Source organism: Podarcis erhardii (assembly GCF_964252035.2).
Source record: "Podarcis erhardii genome assembly, chromosome: 6".
Lineage (NCBI taxonomy): Eukaryota > Metazoa > Chordata > Lepidosauria > Squamata > Lacertidae > Podarcis > Podarcis erhardii.
Window position 1 is genome coordinate 17,514,974 of NC_138510.1, and position 14,092 is coordinate 17,529,065.

Consider the following 14,092-nt stretch of genomic DNA (forward strand, 5'->3'; position numbering starts at 1 on the left):
TGTCGCTATTTTTCCTTGTGGATGATTGATTGATGGATGAGTGCTGACACTTCAATGAAGCTATTTCGACTGCCATCTCAATCCGATGATGTGAGGGGTATATTTTCTGTCCATGCCTCATTACTTCAGAATGACATTCCTGGAACTTCATTTACTTTTCCCCTCCTTCCCTCAAGCGCCATATTTTTTCCCATCTAGGTTATGCATGCCATAAAAAAAGCAATTTGCTATTATATGTGGCATAAGGGCAACACTTTCCCTAGGAGGTAAATAAGAAGGGAATTTTTTTCCCCTCTCCCCCCCTCCCCTCCTTGCTTCCATGTTGAGTTTAGGGATCGTGTCAAAATTTCTCAGACAATTCTGATGTCAGATTTTTCTGTTCTCAGAAACTGGAGGAAACACTAAACAGATTCCAGCCTATGTTTGTTCAGGATTCCATTTTATTTTAGCTTTAGCTTGTACTGCTTTTATTCCTCTAAGAATTCTGTCTTTCTCCCCCGAAACACTTTCAGTTTTATGCCTAGTGTATGCCCCTCTTTATATTTTGAGTAGCAATTTATGACTCAATGCAGTCTTATTTCTCCTTTAAGGATATGAAAACCCATTCTTTAAATGCACAGACAGATTGTCTCTTAAAGGCTGGCTTTGTATAGAAAATGCTTAGCTAGAGAAAAGGAGCTTGTGCCTGTATTTAACCCCTACAAACAATGTACTGGGTGACGGGGAGTGCTCACCATTAAAACGTCTTGGAAGCTATCCGTGAGTTGACATAGAACCCAATTTTGATCTGTGTAATACAGTATTCCTGTTAATAATAACATATAATTAAGACATCCGTTAAAAATCCATAACGTTAATTTAATGGAGAAAATCTAATACAGTTCTATTGGAATTTTTACGTTAAATTAACTTTAACGGGCTTTTAATGGATGTCTTAATTAGATCTCATTATTAACGTGAATATTCCACAAATTAAAATTGGAACCTCAAAAGTTTTAATGGGGGGGGGGGAGGGAGTTAAAAGAACCATTTTTAAACAGAATGTTTCCTTCTGCCTCTTTTTCAAGGCAATTTAGCTCCTTTGGAAAATGAGCTGGAATTTTAAAAATAGGTAACAGGAGATAGTGTTTCTTAGGGTCTTTGCATTACTAAGTATCCATAATAGTCCTGACAACAAGTGAGCTGTTTGTTCTTGCATTGATAAAAGCTGGGAAAAGGTTTGAGCCGTCGATACACATGTTAAAAACACACCCTTTCTCGTTTTCGTTTGTTTGGAGGGCAAAAGTTTCATTGCATACACCTTGAAATACAGAAATATGACGATGCTTAAATTAAAAAAGAAAGCAAAGACAATGTGAATAAAAGAGCTGGAGGAACAATCAATTTTCAACAAATCTTTGGCAACAACAGGGTTAACCGCAACTATTGGAACAACTTGCTGGGAAGATTAACGCTGTTCCGAGTTTTTTTGGCTCGGGATCTGTTTTAACTTAATAATTCTTCTGCTTACGGTGATGTATTGATCCCTAGCGCCATGACTGGATTGGGCAACCCAGGTGCACTACTAATAGCTGCACGGAGTTGAAACATTTCCTTTAGACAAACTATCCCAAAGGGGTTATAAATAGGAAACAGAGATTACCATGAAAAGCAAACCTTCCAGTGTGACTGCATCTTGTGGAGCACGCTTGGACATTAAACGATGAAGAATTATACTTCCCACCCCCCCTTTCCTGTCGAGTGTTACAAATTGACAAAATAAGTACATCAATGTTTTCAGTCATTATCCTACTTCAGTGGTACTTTGTTTTAGTGACAGCAGAAGGGGACAGTGGAGACCAGACAGCCTCGCTGCAGTTTATCAATGAAAATCTAATATCGTCCATAAGCAGGGGAGTGGAAATCAATACTTCATTACCAAATTGTTAGTGAGGATGAAGAAGAATAGCTGGAGGTTTTTATTATTCTTTTGGCAGTCTTCTCAGTCCGGGTTGTTGGAAGTTCAATGTCAGCCGCGGTGCGACGTGCGGAGAAGGTGTGGGCAGTCAGGGCGGGAGAGCTGGGGGTGGGGGTTAAGGCATTGGTCCTGCAATCAGAGATAATTAAAAACAAAACAAAATGACAATGCAAATGACAAAGTCAGAATTGCTTCTTAAAAAAATTGCATTTCTTTGAGCTGACGTGTTTTCTGTTCCAGAGGGATTCAATAAGAAAGCAAAAGTGCAAATAGACATGTATCTATAAGGTTGTTTAGCAGCTTCAGCAAACCTGGTGCCCTCTCAATGGTTTGGACTACAACTCCCATGCTGGCTGGGGCTGATGGGACTTGTAGTCCAAAATATTGGGAGGGCACCAGGTTGAAGAAGACTGCCCCATATGGTTTAAAATCAAAGAACCTCAAGGACTGCTTACTCCCATATGAATGTGCCCATGCTTTAGAACAATGGTTCCCAAACTTTTCATTTGCTGCCCGATTGGTTCCATAAACTCATCCCCAGTGCCTCCTACCCTATAAAAAAACCCCACTATTCAGAGTAGTGGTTTGCTCGAGGAAACTGAGGAAGATAACAACACAATGAAATTCAAAGCAGTAACAATCAATTGCACCATTTATTCAAAATCCAATTTTAGTTTAATTACATCAACAAAATGAATTAACTGGACCCAGTGGTACCAGCTTTTCAAAGCCTGGTGGTCATTCTGAAGGACCAGGTGTGCAGCCTGGAAGTCATTTTGGACTCACAGCTGTCCATGGAGGCACAGGTGAATTCTGTGTCCAGGGCAGCTTACCAGCTCCATTTGGTATGCAGGCTGAGACCCTACATGCCTGTGGACTGTCTCACCAGAGTGGTGCATGCTCTAGTTATCAGCCGCTTGGACTACTGCAATGCGCTCTATGTGGGGCTACCTTTGAAGGTGTCCCGGAAACTACAACTAATCCAGGATGCGGCAGCTAGACTGGTGACTGGGAGCGGCCACTGAGACCACACTGGCTCCCAGTACGTTTCCGAGCACAATTCAAAGTGTTGGTGCTGACCTTTAAAGCCCTAAATGGCCTTGGTCCTGTATACCTGAAGGAGCGTCTCCACCCCCATTGTTCAGCCTGGACACTGAGATCCAGCACCGAGGGCCTTCTGGCGGTTCCCTCACTGTGAGAAGCCAAGTTACAGGGAACCAGACAGAAGGCCTTCTTGGTAGTGGCGCCCGCCCTGTGGAACGCCCTCCCACCAGATGTCAAAGAGAAAAACAACTACCAGATTTTAGAAGACATCTGAAGGCAGCCCTGTTTAGGGAAGCTTTTAAAGTTTAATAGGCTATTATATTTTAATATTCTGTTGGAAGCTGCCCAGAGTGGCTGGGGAAACCTAGCCAGATGGGTGGGGTATAACTAATAATAAATGTTGTTGTTGTTGTTGTTGTTGTTGTTGTTGTTGTTGTTGTTGTTGTTATTAACCCCTCCAGTGCCTTCCTGCCTCTGCCTTACCTCTCCACACTGCCTTAGGAAATCCCACTGCCCCCCCCCACCAGAGCAATAAGACCGCTTTTTTTGCAGGTCTGATGAGGCCCTTCCCTGGGTTCCCACAGCTGTATTTGGTATACTGGAAAGCAGGTCTTTTTGACCATGCCGCCATTTTTGTGCTCAACCGTCTTGAAACAACAGGTGAAGAGCGATGTGTGGCCACCTAGTAAGCTAGCTCTGCTCCCTACTCCTGGTTTACACCTCTCACTAGGTGCAAAAGGTCACACAGATGGTCAGTGTAAGTGGCCATATAGTGGGCACCATTAGTGAGCTTTGTTGGCACAAAGGGCCCCGCCAGCAGCTGCCCTGTGCTGGGGTTGAATGTGAACTCCGCTCTCACTCTGAATGCCATTTCCAAGCCACCTGCTGATGGATCCTAAAAATATTTTCTATGGGGCAGTTAGCCCCTCTTTCACCAGTGAGGATGCTAAGCACTGGTTCACAAGGTGCTGTTTAACACGTAATAATTGCAGCCATCACATTGTAGCTTGGTTAGGTGAAACGATAACTGCAGCTCAGCTCTTTTGTTGAACTTCCTTATCAGGCAATCACAGTACCTGTCAGTCGTAACAATTAAGTAATGAGCTGTGCACTTAAGAACCACCATCTCAACATGTCATGCAAATTAGCTAGTAAGTAGCGACTGGAATATAGAAAAAGACGAGGGATGCGTTCTGTATCATTCTGAATGGTGGGCATTGCATTTCAGTTCAGTGTTATTTGGTTCTCATTCAGAGAATGAGAGTCTGACTAAATATACTTGCATATGAGAGCCACAACGGTTTGCATCCAGCTCTCCTAGGTTGTTCACCACACAACCCATTTTTCTTTTATTAACGAGTTTAATGACATCTAATCACACACATGCAGCTGGTTCTTCTTCTTTGGTGATCACTTGTGGCTGAGTAAGATTGTCTTCCATGAATATGGTCTTAATGGTGTGTCCGTAAAGGACTGTGGAGGCCGATTCTGGATCTGTACGTCTTCCAAAAGTGGGGACTGATTTCTGGGTAGGAGTTGATCACGGTGAGGATTTGCCAAACATGCCTTCCTTTTAGCTCAGGGGTCTGCAAAGTTTTTGTGGCTTGGGACGGTTCACGGTCCTGCAGACACCATGGTGGGCTGGAGTGCACGCACGCACACACATGCACAAACACTGTTTCCGGCACTCCTTCTGGTGCGGAGGAGGTATGCACAGCTTCCCATTGGCTGCAGGAACTTCCTGCAGCCAATGGGAAGCCGGCTAGCATTGTGGAAGGCAGTCCCCACTCTGCTCCGTGCCTGTTTAGCATGTCGCATGGAAGCCGACTAAGCGGGTAGCAGGGGTCCATGGGCCAGTTAAACGACCCCCATGGGCCGCTTGTGGCCCATGGGCATTAGGTTGCCAACCCCTGTCTTAGCTAACTTCTCCCTTTCGTCCTGAGTTTGTGCTTCTTCAAAGTCCATGGCGCCTTGGGTAGAGGCTATTCTCCAACTGGAACCCTTGCAAGTCCTAACCAACATGTGAAAAGCTTGGTTTCATTACTGTGATGCAGACTGTCACCTATTGGCTTCCAGAACTCAGTGTTTCATCAGTGGGAGCTGGCAGTGTTTTTCTTTCTGTGTAAACTGTGGAGAGGGGGGACAAGGGGGACAGCTGCCCCCCCCCAAATCAAGTGAATTAAAAAAATACTTAACCAACTGAGGTTCTTTCCCCTCCCAACATGATGCTTGCCCCCACCACAAAACCTGGCTATGCCCATGGTCAGGAGTATATAAAATCAATAAGTCTCCACCAAGCTTTTTTAAAAAAATATTTCTTTCAGTTCCTTTTCATGATGCTGTGAAATTTTCTTTGCTCATCGCTGACAAGTTTCTTAAATGAAACATCATGTCAACTTTTCTCTGGAGAAGGGGAAGCTGGCATTGCCAACGGGAAACTCTGTGTTTTGCAAGGCTAAAATGGCACACAGAAGTTCACCAGGAAAATGGAAGGAAAAGATGCACTTCTGCCAGCTTCCTGCCATGGACTGTCTCCACTTCAGCTTGGGGATAGACAAGATTGCCAGATTCAAAACAAAGCAGGCGTACTTGCCTTTTAAGAGCCGTGTGGGGGCAAAAATTCAGTGGTTGTGATTTCAACCATCATGATGATGAGTCGAGCCTCTCCTGTGAACATTTGCCCTCCTGTTCAACTCTTAAGGAAGAGGAAACCCACACCAGGACATCAGCAGACAAACAGCAGCAGTATCTTTCTATTTATGCCTCCCTCTCTCTTTAGATATGCCATACAGCCCCTCCATGGAGACACACAACACAAGAGCATAAGAAGAGTCTTGCTGGATCAGGCCAAAGACCCATCCAGTCCAGCGCCCAGTTCTCACAGTGGCCAACCAGATGCATGTAGGAAACTCACAAGTAGGACCTTAGCACAAGTGCATTCTCCTCTCTTGCGGTTCTCAGGAATTGCCATTCAGAAGCACACTGCCTCTCACCATGGAGACAAGAGCAAAGCAATCATGACTATCAGTTTTTGATAGCCTTATCCTCTGTAAATCTGTCTGATCCACCTTTAAAACCATGCAAGTTGGGGACTATCCCTGGCACACACTCATATGCACTTCAGCGATCATGGCTAATAGTCATCGATAGATATGCCCTCTATGAATTGCTTAGAGGGATCATAACTCAGCGACAGAGCACATCCTTTGCATGCAAATTGCCCCATTCCTTGGCATTGCCAGTTAGAAGGACCAGGGCAACAATTTCTGCTGGGGACCCTGGATTGCTGCTGTTAGGGTGGGCAAGTTTGGGGTCAGATGGACAAAGAATCTGACAAGGTCTAGTTTCTCTTATCTTCAGATCTCAGGACATATGATGCTAAGCAGGGGTGCCATCTAGTGGGGGCAGGGGCCGAGGCCCCCCAAATTTTCAAGGAGGGGGCCAGGTCTCCTCAAGATTCCACTGTGACCGTGTGCATGCTGAGGACAAACCGATGTGCTTGATGCTAAGCAAGATTCAGACTGGTCAGTACCTGAATCGGAGACCCCCTGGAAATGACTTCTTGGATGAAATGGATGAAAACAAGATATAAAATATACTATGAATTGTATTCAATGTACCACTAAGTTAAAGTCATGCAGAGATAATGCTGTTCTGCAGGCAACAGGTTTTGTGCTAGCAGTAAGCCCGCTGCTGGCAACTTGGTTGCACAATAGATTGTACAATTTGTTGTGCAGCGAGTTCCAGCTAATGCAGCTGTTGCATTGGGTTCCACTGTTGCACAATTTAAAACCCACCCATCTGCTAGCACTAGTGGACCAATGATGTCAGATACAGCTCTAAATGCATACATAAATAACTTTAAAATAAGTTATTCTAAGCTGAGATCTGTAACATCCTGGATCACAGAACATTGTTCATGTAAGTAGCATGGGTTGCCCTTGTGAGGGCTCCCCGTACCTCATAATAATGGCACAGACAACAGACAGCAAGGCTATGTCAGGGTCAGGCATTTCTCTGCAAGCCTTGGTTGTTGATCTCCCCCCCCCCCCCCGTTGTAAAGCAAGGGCCTTTAAGAAAATCTCTGGTGAAATTAGGCTAGGAAAAGGGACTCTGCATCTTTGAGTAATGAGACTGGGAAACTGGGAACGCGTTTCCCACTCACTCATTTCTCACTGTACGGCATTCCGATTTCGTGACACTTCCTAATAAATCATTGCTTATCACTCACATGGGAACGTAACACGGCTCAAGTTAAGATTCGTTAGCGATTGTAAAGAAGAAACATGAATTGCTCTATATCAGAGCTTTTTGATCATCATCCGGCCTGCTGCAGGCACACTTTTTTATTGTTATATTTACTGTAACTGTTGTTTAAGGCATAAATAAAAGAGCAGGAAAGCACAGAAAATATGAATAATGTAAATAAATTTATTTGTCTTATTTATGCATTGATGTAAGCATTTGGCAATTACTCTGCACAGCGGTTTGTATCCGGCATCAGAGAGAGAGAGAGAGAGAGAGAGAGAGAGAGAGAGAGACTGTTGTAGTGCCAAACAGATCTGATACATTAAACACAGCTGCACACACCTGGCCCCACCAAAAGGCCTTCTGCTGCTACTTTCAAGAGGGGGCACTGAGAAGTCCACCACCCACTGTGACCTTTCCTGGTCAAGCAAATCAGGGGTGGTTTCTGTAGGCAGTGGAGCTCCTCTCTTCCCTCTCCCTCACCTCGGCATTGTGGCTCCCTCTTCCGGAGTGGATGTTGATAATATGGCACCCTGTGCAAAACCCAAATTTGACACATCCACCCACTGCTCAGCCCTTGAGCAAAACCAGCTAAGCGAGGCACTGGGCTTTAGGAAGGAGGTATAAGGCTCTGGCAGAGTCCCAGAGCCCTCCCATCTCCTTCCCAAAGCCCAGCATGTCTTTTTTGGGAAGGAGGTGGGAAAGCACCCCCTCAGCTCAGCGCCCTGTGTGGGAGAACCGGACATGCCCCTCCATCACATCTATACATTTAAAGCACTCTTATACCACTTTAGCAGTTAAAACTTCCCTCAGGGAATCCTGGGAACTGTAGTTTCTTAAGCATGAGGATAGTTGCCAGGAGGCCCCTCCAGAACTGTAATTCCCAAGGGACTATAGCTCCCAGGATCCAAAGGGGAAGCCATGACTATTATAGCCATGACTCTTATAGTCAGTTAAAAAAGAGAATGCTTTAAATGTGTAGTGTAGATGATGTGACCCAGATCTCGTGTTTGTTTGTATGCTTTAAAAAAAATCATCTCTCGTTGCTTTTGTTGTTGTTTTAATTCATCTGTCAGCACCCTTAACAAACTACATTTCACACAATTCTTTAAGGGAAGCCATGTCTATTGAAGTGGTATAATAGTTAGAGTGCTTTAAATGCATAGCATGGATGTGAACCTGATTTTGTGCCTTATACATTACATTGGAGGGGGGGCGCTTTTGGCCTTTTGAGAAGGGCCTTAACTCAGTGGCGGAGACCTGCTTCAATCCCTGGCATCTCCCGGTAGGGTGGGGGAGAGATCTTCTCCCTGAAATCATGGAGAAGCTGTACAGGGTGGTGGAGCAATACATTTTTGCTCCACCTGCTTTTGTCTCTGGCCCTGCCCACCACTGACATGTGACTACAGGAAGGTGGGCCAGAAAGTGGCTCTCAGTCTGAAAACAGTCTCCCCCCCTTTGGTGTGGACAAGTCTAGAGAGCTCTCACCTGTGGAGGGATGTGCTGGCGGAGGAAGAGGAGTGTGGGGGGAGCGCACCGCCCCCGGCAGCACGATCCCGGTGGGGTGCCAGCCCTGCCCCTGTCTGGTCTCCGCCCCCCCCAGTGTTGGAGCATGAAGCTCCGCCACTGCCTGGCATTCCCCACATCACTAATGTGTTTCCCAGCTGGGGTAGATGTGAAAGATCTCACTGTGATGGAGAAGTGTGGTCCAGGAAGTTCTAGTCAACTGCACTCCTTACGCCATGCCTTCTCTGCTTATCACCACGTCTGCAGAAACTCTGAGATAAAAGCGTGGCGGAGTCAGGAGGAGTCCCTAATTATTCCGGAGTTCCTTTTCCTTCTTTTCAATTTGCTTCAGGCCTTTGATTAACCCCTTGATCAGGCAATCACATCTGGGATTGAAGCAAGTTAAGTGGTTATCTTCAGTTATAGGCTTCCATTTGCCTGCTGAACCACAGGAGAAACAAGGAGATCTCCTTTCATTAAGCAAAAAGAAATCCCTGAAACAAAATTGGTAACTGTAACGCAGACACACCAAGTTTGTGTAATCATGAAGTTGGTGAGGAGACTACATTTGGTGTGTGTTCTGTGTCAGTGTTATAAGGTTGACAATTATTTATTTATTTAAGTCTGCCTATCGCTCACCTTGAATGGGAGAGTGCCTGCCAAGTACCTCTCCCACAGCAGAACAATATTTTATGTATTTACCCATAATTTCCTCCCTGTTATCTACTGTATTCTCTGTTCAAACTCACGTACACACTGCTGCTATTGCAGCTACAGTTTGAAGTGAAGACCAGCACAGGCAGAAAGAGGCTTTTTCTTGTTCTGTTTTCCTACTGAAAATCGCTCACACTTCACTAACCTGTTTTTGCCTTCACTGTAAATAAATGTATCTTCTCAGGCATGATGGCGGTGGAAAACAGGCCAGGAAGATTTTTTTGGGGGGGGACATGAAGCCATGTTCACATGACATTAGTCAGCCATAGCGGCGTTACGTTAAAAACAAAACAAAAGCCCCCCCACACACATACATCAAAGTGAAGAATTACAAACCTGCACATACTATGTTATTTCTATAGCATGTAGTTCTCTGTGTTGGGGGGGACACACACATTCTTCCAAGTATAACTCTTGTTTGGGGGAAGCCATGACTGTTAAATGTGGTAAACACTGCTTTAAATGTATGGTGCAGATATGACATTAGTTTATTCTGTGCCTCAGGAGGACAGGGATTCTATTTTAGAATCCTACAGCAAACCAATTTTTGGAAAATATTTGATTTTGTTTAAACACAGACATTCTGTACAATATTAATTTTAAAAATAAAATTATGGCGCATTTCCATTTCCATTCCTTCCCCAGCAGAAGATTATCCAGTGTGTGTGTGTGTGTGTGTGTGTGTGTGTGAAGCTACTAAGGCAGAAGAAGTTTAAGTATTATTATTTATGTTGAGTTTACTTATATCCTGTTTCATAGCCCCAAGAGACTCTCAAAGCAACTTACAAAAGTTTGTTGTTGGCCTCTGTCTGCTTTGGGAGACAATAGGTGGGTGTGCATTAGGGCTTACGTGAAACCATTAGAAGGTTGCAGCACCCACTGTGGCAGTAGAGGCCGATATGGGAGAGAGATGTTTTGTTGCAGCTGGGGCACATGAAGACATCTGGTTGTGCTGCTGCAGATGCACTATGGCATCTCTTCTCCCTCACCTGGAGTACCTCTTCTCAGACCTCACCTGGAGTACTGTGTCCAGTTCTGGGCACCACAGTTCAAGCAGGACACTGACAAACTGGAACGTGTCCAGAGGAGGGCAACCAAAATGGTCAAAGGCCTGGAAACGATGCCTTATGAGGAACGGCTAAGGGAGCTGGGCATGTTTAGCCTGGAGAAGAGGAGGTTAAGGGGTGATATGATAGCCATGTTCAAATATATAAAAGGATGTCACATAGAGGAGGGAGAAAGGTTGTTTTCTGCTGCTCCAGAGAAGCGGACACGGAGCAATGGCTCCAAACTACAAGAAAGAAGATTCCACCTAAACATTAGGAAGACCTTCCTGACAGTAAGAGCTGTTCGACAGTGGAATTTGCTGCCAAGGAGTGTGGTGGAGTCTCCTTCTTTGGAGGTCTTTAAGCAGAGGCTTGACAACCATATGTCAGGAGTGCTCTGATGGTGTTTCCTGCTTGGCAGGCGGTTGGACTCGATGGCCCTTGTGGTCTCTTCCAACTCTATGATTCTATGATTCTATGATTCTATTTCTATGTAAGATTGATGGTAAAATAGGATTTGGATAATACATGTGTACACGTGTTTCTGTGTGCAGAGAACTGATCGCATGGGCGGCTCCAGATCAGACAATCTATTGCTGATTTTGTCACAAGAGGGTGGGAGGGCTGCTGTTGAAACCAGGGATAAATATTTGACAATGCTGTGAAGGCAACTTTGCTAACGATTTTTGAACAAGCTCCAACTGAGGCCTAAATGCCTTCAATATCCATAAACAACTCTATACTGTCCAGTTAGGGAGACAAAGACATAGAGGCTTGTCAGGAAGATTTGCATGGCTAAGTATCCGAGATCCCAGAGATGATGAGGGATTGTTTGAGAGGGGAGTTTGGCGGCGTGGCGTGTGGCAGCAGAGAGCATGCCATACGGAACGGATGACTATCATTACCATATTGCAGAGCCTTACACCTTCCCAATTACTGGCAGGTTTCATTAATTACGGCAACATTTCACCAATAGAGTCCCCATTCTACCCCCTCCCTCTGCCTTGTCACCACCGCCCCTCTATCTACAGAAAATGCACGACTCAGTAGCTGATCACCCATGAAAAACTGGGCCATGGGGCTGCTTGCTCAGGCTGAAACAAGCAGACAAATAAATAAATAAATAAATAAATAAATAAATAAGGCAGCGTTTGGCTCTGAAATCAAGATGGAGGAAAACAGGGTGGTAATTCAGATGAGTGCAGGAGCTTCTGAACTAGTACTGAGTGTGTCTGGATTTATTTTTCTTTTGCTAAACTGGGTTCTCACATAAGCAGCATATGCAACAGGGGTATATGCAAACTGATGTGCTTAAAAGCAAAATAAATCAATAAAATAAAATAAAATAAAAAGGGAAAGGTACCCCCCCCCATACACTCCAGATGCGTGTACAAAAAGTAGAGGCAGATTGCAAAACGGCAGTCATTTAAGCTCTGCAAAGACTGAAGTTTTGCTAGTCGAGATTGGCGAATCGTACAAGGAGAGGCTGCGCAGATACCATTGGCTCAGCCCCATTAAATATAATGTCGGGAGCATTTCCCCGCTGTCATCTTGTTACTATCAACAGCATTATCTGTATCAACCGATTCTACAATTACGCTTAACGACTAGTCTTGCTACAAAGAGTCAGCAGCCCCCAAGCTCGTTTTCATTTTAAATACGCCGAAGAAAGGCGGGATGCTAACCCTTCAGATGCTTGAACAACAAGACAGGAAAAAACCACAGAGACCATGCAAACATTTCCAAATCGTCACTGATAGCACCCCCCCCTCGCTGCCAGCACACACACACACTCCTATTCTATGGTCGGCCAACTGTTCCCAGTGATTTCTATTACATTTCCTACCTATTATTTCATGTAATGGCATTCCTTAAATTTTAAATTAGCTCTGAAGAATAAAAATAATTGAATTCCTGCTGTTTTGTGTACATAGAGGGTGACAGGAGCTAATGTGATAATTTAAACTGTAAATGAGTCTTCACTTTGTGTTCATTAATTACAGCTAATTACTGAATTACAAACCTTCTTGGTTAGGCACTGTTATGTATTCATGTAGCATGTTAGACCTCCAGCTGGTAGAAAACTGTTTTATAGACTTACAAGCTGACATGCTAAGCTAGCATAGGAACGAATTTCATTTGGGGTGGGGGGTGGGAGGGGGGAAGAAGACGGGATAGAGGAGCTAAAAACAAAACAAGGATTGAGAGCTCTGAGCATAAGCAATGAGTCTGACTTGGATCTGAGGACGGAAGGTACCCTGCATGATGAACTGAATTTCCTGAATATTCAGGACAGGCAGTAGATACATTTTTTCTTTCATATGTAGATGGATACTCTAGGGATTGGATGATCCACCCACCCCCCACATCACAGCAATTTCTCAAACCATGTGAGCATCAACACTGATGTAAGCATGCCTGAAATACAATCCATTCTGGGTCAGTTCTGGAGCTGCCAATCTCTACTTACTGCTAATTATAGCAATAGCAGCAACTTATTGCATATGGTGACCACTTACTCCTTGCAGCAATAGTAGCTACTAAAGCTGCTATTAAGAAATGCTGCCATCATTAAAGCACAGCAGTGAAAAGGGGTAAACTGCCACCTAAAATGTGTGCATTTCCTGTTCCAGTATAAAGTGGCTGTGTCTGCACCACACATTTAAAGCACATGATTTCCCCAAGAATCTTAGAAACCCCACCCATGAGAAAGCAACTGAAATTTTCTCTCCCTGTTGGTAATTTTGAGTGTCTTTTCTTTTCTCTTTAATTGATGGCAACCGGTCGAAAAAAACACAGGGGAGAATTCAACTATGTATTACTCAATATTAGACCCACTGAAATTAGTGGTCAAACAAACAAACAAACAATATTTATTACGGCCATAGGCCCATACAGGTAAAAACAACACATAAATAACAGCTTGTGCACGTGGGGAAAAAGAAAAAAAAAAGCCGCTAAAACACCACAATAACAATAAAATACTATAAAATAGAATGGCCTTAGTTAGCTTGTAGTGCTCCTTGGCGTCGCTTTTGGGTAAGGACAGCGACCAGGAACCTTGCCACATTCAGGGTCGTATGAGTATCCTTATCCTGCAAGATTTGGGCAAGGTGGAATTTTGGTGGGGTACCCTCTAGTTTCTGTATGATTGATCCCAACAAATTTGCCCGTGGCACATTGAACAGGGGGCAAGTGAACATGATGTGCTGGAGCGACTCCGGCGTCTCCTTATCACATTCGCACGTGGCGGGGGCTTGGCCCTTTGAGAATCTATGTCTCAGGACGTTGGAGGGAAAAACGTTGAACCTCGCTTTGGTGAAGGCCAGTCTATGGGCAACAGTCGAAAGGGAGGAGAGGTATGATGGAACGCAGTAAGTTAAAGTGATACCAGTGTTCTGGGGCGAAAACACAGGGGAGATGTTCAGAACAGTGGTAGAACCAGAGGAGGGGGCTACAGCCCTAGGATTGCTGGTAGGAGCAGATCAGGCTAGGAATGTGTGAATCGATGAGTTTTGCTTTCTCCCCGTTTCCCATTTTTTCCCCCAATCTTAAGTTCATTTCTCCACATTTTCAC

General features: G+C 44.5%; 1 protein-coding gene across 1 annotated transcript in view; it reads right to left on the reverse strand.

The window, feature by feature from the left end:
- Positions 1-422: 422 nt before the first annotated feature.
- TSHZ2 (teashirt zinc finger homeobox 2) overlaps positions 423-14,092 on the reverse strand; it is a 335,004-nt gene continuing 321,334 nt past the window's right edge. The window contains exon 3 of the mRNA XM_081867567.1: positions 423-2,086. The gene's annotated coding sequence lies outside the window, so the exon portion shown is untranslated. The remainder of the gene's footprint in view (positions 2,087-14,092) is intronic.